The following is a 9,123-nucleotide window of genomic DNA, read 5'->3' on the forward strand; positions in this document are numbered from 1 at the left end:
CAATCTCACCATCGCCGCTGAAAAGCATGATAAAAGGAAGGCGTTAATTCGGAGGGCATCCAAACAATACCTGATCAAAGGTAAGTAACAGAATAAGACCATGGTTAAGTCACGAACATACGTTTTTATTATGAGGTATAAACCCCCTGTACATGTGACATCATCACATCCCTTTACTTATAGGGATCAATAAAGTATATATCTATCTATCTATTTATCTAATGGTGTTTTTTGGTGCAAAAGTGATCATACCTCTAATGGTTTATCATATTGCAATTCCAACATTTTTCAGTAAATCGCAAGGACTCCACAGCTTGTTTCTCCTTTTTCTTTTTATACACACTTTACATTACTGTAGTTGTTACGTCTAAACCACATTTGCCACTGGATTTCTTGAACAGCTTTTAGTCATAATGTCATCTCTACACATGTCTAAATGATTGTTTTGTTGTTCCTGTTGTGCCAGCTGGAGATTTGTACTACACATACAAGGACAATGAGAGGATGGTTGTGTGCACCAAGGACCAAATTATCAATGTCCTGAAGGAGTGCCATGATAACCTGGGTTCCGGAGGTCATGCAGGGAGAAGGCGCACCACCGAGAAGGTTTTGGCAACGTACCACTGGTCCACTATGCGGGAGGACGTGAAGAAATGGGTGGGAGTTTTTGACTGACTGACTGATTATTGATCTACAGAAATGTGTTGTATGTGTACATTGAAACAGAGTGAGACATGTGTGGATCTCATTGGCCCACTTCCCTCCACTGCTAAGGGCAAAAGGTACTATCATGATGGGCTGAAGCATGTGTAACCTCCTTTAAAGGTTCTAAACGTGAAGAATCTGGTTTAAAAAGAAAGGAAATCATTTACAGTGATTCTGTATGTATTTACAACATTCTGCATTTTATATTGCAGATACATTCTAACAGCGACTGATCTGTTCACGAAGTGGGTGGTAGCAAAAACGCTCTACCACAAAACAGCTGTTGAGGTCTCAAAAAAGATTGTAAATATTCTTCTCGATTTCGGTCTTGTCGAGAAGATCATTACCGACCAAGGACGGGAATTTGTCAATGAGGTACAATAATCTATCTAATACAGTGTATGTGTTATGTGTAACAATGTAATACGATTTTTCAGGTAATTTGGTAATTGGTGTACACTAAACCATCTGCAGGTCAACCGTGGTGTTTTTGATGCACTGGGTGTAAAACACTGCATCACTTCAGCGTACCATCACCAGTGCAATGGCCAAGATGAGCGTACAAACCAAAACATAAAAAAAGCACTTGCAAAGTACTGTGGAGAGGACCAGAATGACTGGGATTTACATCTGAGGGGCATTGTGGCGAGCATTAACACCTCAAAGCAGGTACAATGTTGTAACAAATGCAGATGGAAACAATACTCAACAGAGATACTAAAAGGAATTTTTATGCTTTCAGAGGTCAACCAAGTGCACGCCCTATTTTGCCCAGTTTGGGAGGCACCCTCGCGTCCCGGGTGTTATAAATGCTACAGTCAATGACAGGGATGATACCTCTGTTTTGGTGCCTGCTGATGAGGCAGAACAGCAGCTTGAGGCAAAGGCTGCAACCATTGCAGATTTGCACTCGAAGGTGAGAATAAAATGGCAATATTTAAAACATAATAACTCCTAAAAAATGCAAGCGTATGTTAAGGACTGTAAATGATAACTGTTACATATCTTTCTCAGATTTACCAGAACATCCAAATAGCACAACAGAGACAGAAAATCTCTTTTGAAAAACGCAAGGGAAAGAATGTGAAATCTTTCCTGATTAACGTTGGAGATGAGGTCCTAAGAGCGAATAAGAGGAAGGAGGGCCGAAAAGGTGGAAAACTGGAGTGCAACTGGTTTGGCCCTTATGTGGTTTCCTCAATCACCAACAAGGGTGTGGCAACCCTGTTGAGCTCAACAGGAGCTCAGCTGAGACAGAGTGTGAATGTGTCTCAGCTGAAGCCCTTTATCAGGCCTATGTTGAGAGGTATTTTGATTATCAATACAAGGACACATTTTAGGTATACTTCATGTGTGGTACTTCAATAATACTGTTTATTTTGTGTCTATCTAATAACAGCTGAACCGAAGTTGGATTCGGAGGGGTCAGTTGCTGACCACCAGTATGCCCTCTCTGGTGCGAAATACGCAAAGGATCTACATCCGATTCAAGACAAGCTGGTAGATATATGTTTACTTCATGCACAGTGATGGAGGTGCATTGTTTTGATTTTAATTTTTCTATGTTTTCTATTGGCTTGAAGTATGTTTTGCAATCTGTTATTTGCAGCTCAGCTATGTGCTAGACCACAATAGGCCTGGAGCAGAGGTCATTGTGAAGGAGGGTGATGTGTGCCTGACCAGAGAGGACTTTTGGAGCCTGGGTCTTCCTCAGTGCATGGAGTCAAATGTAGGTATACTTGAGCTTTCCTCCCAACTTCATCTTGTCTCAAATAAATGGCACAGGTAACTTACTGTTGTTACTGTTTCAGATTGGAAACACGTGCCTGAAGATGGTACAAGAAGCCACCCAAAGACATGTACGGTTTTCAACAGACATCATTGGCCTGCTTTTTTCTTTTGAATAACACATATTTTCTAAATAGCTGTTTAGTGGTGAAACTCCAATCTCGTGAAGTGTGGTTGTCTCTTGTTGTTGAACATACTTCTATGAAGATTTCATTTTTTTTGAAAAACTATCAATATAGGGCAAAGATATATACATCGTGGATATGTATGTGGTTCCTACCTGGAAGTCCAAAACAGCTGACGTGTTGGCCAGTTTTCCAGTAAGTTCCTGTTGCTTGAGACCTATGTTTCTTGAAATTGATATACAGCAACTTAAAATCCCTTGTTTAAAATACTAGGCTGACCAATTGGCCACCAAGGACATGGTTTTCATCCCTGCCTGGAGTCGGCAGCAAGGAAAGGCAGATCACTATTTGCTTTGCGTGAGTCTGTTCCAAATGATCTCACCAGCATGTACAAAATGAACATAAGTTGTGCTGTGTGGTTTTCTTCTGGTGTTTGATTATGTCTAATTTCAGCTATTTTGTCAATGGTTGACAGGTGATCAAGCCAGCAAAGAGAGAGTTATATTTGCTCGACCCTCTTAAGCCAGATGGCTTTGGGGACAATTCCTACAAGGACATATTTAGGTTTTTGTAACATGATTACCCCCTCACCGTTCTGTGGCTTGTATGGGAGTTCTAAATAGTTTATAGTATTCTAATACTGCAGTAACCATCTTGTAGACCAGGGGTCTGAATCTGATCAAATTCATTTATAATATATCTCCATTTCCACAAAGTCTGGAGTGTCCTTAGTGGAACCAAAAGAAAAAGAGTCTGCAACAGGATGCTATGAATTATAATGTTCATTTTGTTATAAGCCTTGTTCAAAGGTTGTTTTCAAGTTCAGCTTTGTTCAGCGGCTGGTAAACGTATTTTTGTTTGTTTTATTTTAGCCCCGTTCAGTGGCTTTCATAACTTTCCTCTTTTAAGGCATGCAATAGTTCAATGTAAGGAAATCCAAAAACATGAATTATATTGTGTATAGCGTTCCTTCACCAAATCAATTCCCATGTCTTATCATTTCTTTTGACAGTGACCTAGCGCACCGCATTGCTCCAGGTCAGTGGACAGTAAAGTTCGGCAGAGACGTCAAGGTACATTTCTCCACCATCTCATACACCTGCTTTCACATGTCTTTATTTTCCATTTGACCATGAACATCACTGTTATATTCCAAATTCTTACAGGGTTAGCCTCACCAAACCACGGGCAATGACTGTGGTGTCTTCATACTGATGGTAAATTCCTCCCTTGACACTTTTTTTTTAAGGGGTTTTGTTAGTTTTTGAAACTCATAACTTAACAGATCTTTATCCTTTCACAGTATGCACTCAACTTCAGCACAGATGCTCTACTTTGGTTTACCGAGGTCAGTATTTATCCTCTGAGTTAGTATTTCAGGGGGAAGAGGGGGCTAACATTGAGTAGACAAATGATGAGGTTCCATTCATTTTCAACTTTATTATTGTTACATTTTCTTTTAGCGGGACATAGCACAGATCCGGAAATGGTGGTGCATTATGCTCATGGAACGGTACCAGATTGAAGGGTAAATCATACATTTTAAATGTTACTTTATAGACAACAGTTTCTTTGACACTGATTTACATTTTCATCCTGATATTATGTGATTTTTATAGCCACGGACAGATCCAGATTATTTAACACATGCATACATATTGATAATTGTATACACATGTAATTAAACAATCACATGACCCACACCTTATATTTTCCTTCAAAGGTCCAGTTTCAAAAGTCCGACATGTGCTTCATATTGGAGGTAATATCTTTTCAGTGAAGCAGTAACTGTTTTTTGTTTAAAAAACGACCTGTGATCACGGCAGAATTTCCAACTATTATGTCTCACTGCTTTTTTTAACTTTATTGATAGCTGTTTTTTACCTCAAGGAGAAGAATAACAAAACATAAGAAAAATGTGTGTGATATATTCAACATTAATATTAAAAATGTGTCTTTTTGCTACCTGAAGCCCAAAGAATCTTGGTATTTCGATTGTGCTGGCAACAGTCTAGTCAATGTGTTGTTAAATATGTTTGATCTAGTCTGACCAATACTTCACAGCTGCCAAACTGTCTTCTCTCGGACCTTCTGATGGAAGTGGTTCTCCAGGAAGGTGACAAAGCGTACTCATCACTCACTCTAGTGTGTACCACCTTCAGAGACACAATGTCCACTGTGTCTTTCAGAAGAGGGGCCCACTTTCGCTGGCTTGAGAGTAAGTGATTCAGTGAAGGTGCAGCAGTATACGACAGCTGTGGTGTCTATGCATATTTTTAATGGCTCTATTGAAATGCTTGTTTTACACAGGTGTTGCTACATGGAGTTTGTTCTCTGCTTCATACAAGCAGGATTTCAACGTCATGTACACCATTGACACCTGCCGTGGATGCTTGGAGCCTTACAAAAACTGCAAACCAGGTAGACTTCTTATTCTGGATAATAATGTTTATGTGTCATTACATATTTAGTGTGTTGTGGTCCTAGTGTGATTCAATTACAATATTTTCTTTTTCTATTCATAGGATATGTTGGGAAAGGTAAAAGAGGAGAATTGCAGGGCATCTACTCTGATGACCAACATCCAGGCTATTGCAGTCCCTTCTGCAACCAGATATCATAGGTAAAGATTAACTCACACAAACAAATGTCAGAATAGACTAAATTGTCACTGCAATTAATGAAGATCATCATTTGATATCTTACCTTCAAGTTTGGTTTTCCCGGACGCTGCCCGTCGTGGACTTCGGGTCGTGGACTTCGGGTCGTGGCTGAACCTGTCTCTGCAGTCCTGCCTTGGGTCATGCTGCTTCCCTGATGGCTTCCTCATATATTCTGAACAATCTGTGCTGTTTTCCTATCCACATGTAAAAGGAACTAGAAGGATTTCTTGATACTAAGGGCTGTAGAGAAAAGTTTGGAGCTTTTTCCATTAACGTTGAAGTTCAAATTCTCAATAAACACTTGAATGCTGTGCTGTCTTTCTATTTACTTGAATGTGTGAATTCATTCAGTTGGGTAGGTAAGCTTGGGATGGATATATGAAATATATACATACAAAAAATTAGAGACTCTTTCCAATGAAAGTAGCTAGCCGCAATAGCTCCAAGATTGCTATATCTAGTTTGTAGGTCGCCAAGTTGGCATCATTGACAGTTCGTCTCTTAAAGCCTCTAAAGCTCTGCAACAAAAAAGGATCATTATGAATGTAATACTATACATGGTAATGCAGCAGGGCATAGTGCGATGAGGCAGGCAGGCAGAACCAGATTTATTTCTAAATATTTGTCGATCAATATTAGGCTACACTAATATAAGGCTACTAGTATTATGATATTACTGCAATAATATTCCAGTGGTGGCTGCTTAAGGTTGTTTCTGGCTCGTTTGATCCAAACATTGTCCAAAGCTCAAAATGTATTGTAATAGATGTAAGAATTCTCAAAATGTACAATATGTTTTGATCCAACACAATATTCTGATTCAATCCATATATGTTAGGGGTTTTTTTTTCACCAAAATAAATAGACTGCCTTCTCTCCAGCTCACCGCACACAAAGGGGGGGGGGGGGGGGGGGGGGGGGGGGGGGGGGCATCTGTATTAACGGGTCAGTCTATAAGCACTCTAATAGCACCATAAATTACATTTAAATAACCACAAAAAGACAATTATTGTTTCCGATATTGATTTAACGAGATGCTGTTATAACATGGAAACGGCTTAATTTAAAAAAATAAGCTTCAAAAATGTTTTATGAAGCACACTGGGTACAGCCCTGTAATACATGTGTTCCGTGTGTATATAGTCTTACGCAAGAAACACATAGCATGAACAGACTGCAACAAAACCAGTCTTACAAAACAGACTTCTGCTAAACTGGTGCAGAAGCAAAGCATCTACCTTAGATGAAGTTCACACAGAACTGTGGAAAAGGGAGAACATCTGTACTTGCTTTCAACGACATGATCAGGCTTATATATTATAAAAGTGTTGGCTAAAGTAACGCAGAATATATATATTTTTTAATTGTAAATAATTAAGTACACACACATAACAAGCTGTACCGAGTTCCTCCGGCTGCAGTTCCGCAGACGGCCGGTGTGTGGCAGCATAGCGCTGGGAGCAGAGGGAGGTGAGTATATGACGGATATGACGGATGACGGATGCGACGGAAATACACCCGAACATATCTGGTACTGACACCGCATCGCCAAGACCGGAAGCAGCAGCCACTCTGGTGGCTACCATTAGCAGCTAACTTTTGTGCTCCTATTTTTACATACAAATGGAATTATGGATTATAAACAATTGCTTCAAAGCCACAGATACATTATCAACCTATGGATTAACCGATTCAGCGGCGTTTTTTCTCGTTTTAATGCCATTGAACACGTCTTTTGATCAGATTGACAGCTACGGTGAGACGATCTCCCCTAGAAGCTCCGTAAAGGTACGTGTTGTGATGTATGTGTTTGCTTCCCCTGTCGCAAGTTCGGATGACTCAGTGATGATACTATATACCTAAATGATCTGTGGAACCTCAGCTTTAATCGGATATCTTGAATGTGCAGCTACGATAAGTAATAAGGGTATATTTTATCTTGAGTTCTGTGCCAAAGTCCGTTAGCATTTTTTCGTTCAGGGGTCATTTAGATGCTTCTTATGAGACTTGTGCTTTTTTTTGGTAAAAATGGTTTGTATCGTCAGTTAGCTGAGATTATTTCCGTTAATCTGGTATAACACATTAATAGGTTCTTAAATATTAAGATCCCCTGAGACACAGTGTCGTGAAAAAAAAAGTAAAGTACCCGCCGCGACCTTGGGGCTTAACAGGTTAAAAAAACCGCAATATATATCGCAGGGGAACAAAAAACCGCAATGTCAGTTTTTTTCAATATCGTGCAGCCCTAGTTCTAAGCCGTGTAAATACTGGCCATAGTTACTACTGTAACTATGGTTATATGCCGTGTAAGCACTGGCCATGGTTACTGCTGTAACTACGGCTCTGTGCTGTTATCTTCTTTAGAAGCTAGTTATCTGGTCTTAAACATTTGTGTTTGACTTGATCTCGCTTGATTGTTAGCAACGTCTTGCGTGTACTGTTAAGCTTCATTATTAACTCAGCTGGTGAAGGCAGTGCTCTCGCTCCCGCTCCCGGTAACGTATTGTTTTGATTATTAGCAGCAGCCGCTTGGCTAACATCTTGCATGTTTTATTAAAGCTTTTTTATTTAAACTCAGCTGGTGAAGGCAGTGCTCTCGCTCCCGCTCCCGGTAAAGGTATTGTTTTGATTGTTAGCAGCAGCCACTTGGCTAACATCTTGCATGTTTTGTTCAAGCTTCTTTATTTAAACTCAGCTGGTGAAGGCAGTGCTCTCGCTCCCGCTCCCGGTAAACATATTGTTTTGATTGTTAGCAGCAGCCGCTTGGCTAACATCTTGCATGTTTTGTTCAAGCTTCTTTATTTAAACTCAGCTGGTGAAGGCAGTGCTCCCGCTCCCTGTAACGTATTGCTCTGATTGTTAGCAGCGGCCGCTTGGCTAACATCTGGCGTGTTCTGTTGAGCTTTGTTGTTTAACTGATTTTATGTGCTTTTAGTTTGGCTTTAGAACACATCATAGCACAGAGACAGCTCTGGTTAAAGTCACAAATGACATTCTAATAGCCTCTGACAAGGGACGTGTCTCTATTCTTGTTTTGCTCGATCTCAGTGCTGCATTTGATACTATCGATCATGATATCTTATTGCAAAGACTAGAGCACTTCGTTGGCATACAGGGAACTGCTTTAGGCTGGTTTAGGTCCTATCTATCTGAACGCTCTCAGTTTGTACGTGTCAATGATGAATCTTCCACGCAAACCAAAGTTAGCCATGGAGTGCCACAGGGCTCAGTGCTCGGACCTATTTTGTTCACATTATATATGCTTCCGTTAGGCAATATTATAAGGAATCATTCTGTAAATGTTCATTGTTATGCGGATGATACTCAACTATATTTATCAATCAGGCCTGATGAAATTAATCATCTAAATAAAATTCAAGACTGCCTCAAGGACTTAAAAACATGGATGACCTTAAACTTTTTGATGTTAAACACGACCAAAACTGAAGTTATTGTACTTGGCCCAAAGAATCTACGAAACAAATTATCTAAGGATATACTAACTATGGATGGCATTAATTTGGCCTCCAGTGAGACTGTAAGGAATCTTAGTGTTATATTTGATCAGGATTTATCCTTTAACGCCCACATAAAATCAATTTCAAGGACCGCCTACTTCCATCTACGTAACATTGCAAAAATCAGGTATATCTTGCCTCAAAAACGATGCAGAGAAACTAGTCCATGCATTTGTTACTTCAAGGCTGGATTATTGTAACTCTTTATTATCAGGGTGTACCAAGAAGTCAGTCAAGTCGCTTCAGCTGATTCAAAATGCTGCAGCTTGTGTACTAACCAGAGTTAGGAAAAGGGACCACATTACTCCTGTTCTGGCTGCCTTA

The 9,123-nt window shown here is 39.9% G+C and overlaps 1 long non-coding RNA gene across 1 annotated transcript; it reads left to right on the forward strand.

Annotated features, from left to right (window-relative positions):
• Positions 1-559: 559 nt before the first annotated feature.
• Positions 560-1,486, forward strand: LOC117542700. The gene is made up of 4 exons (XR_004568475.1): positions 560-657; positions 918-1,080; positions 1,180-1,374; positions 1,448-1,486. It is a non-coding gene; the product is annotated as an uncharacterized LOC117542700 (long non-coding RNA).
• The last annotated feature ends 7,637 nt before the right edge of the window (positions 1,487-9,123 follow it).

Source organism: Gymnodraco acuticeps, unplaced genomic scaffold (genome assembly GCF_902827175.1).
Source record: "Gymnodraco acuticeps unplaced genomic scaffold, fGymAcu1.1, whole genome shotgun sequence".
Classification (NCBI taxonomy): Eukaryota; Metazoa; Chordata; class Actinopteri; order Perciformes; family Bathydraconidae; genus Gymnodraco; species Gymnodraco acuticeps.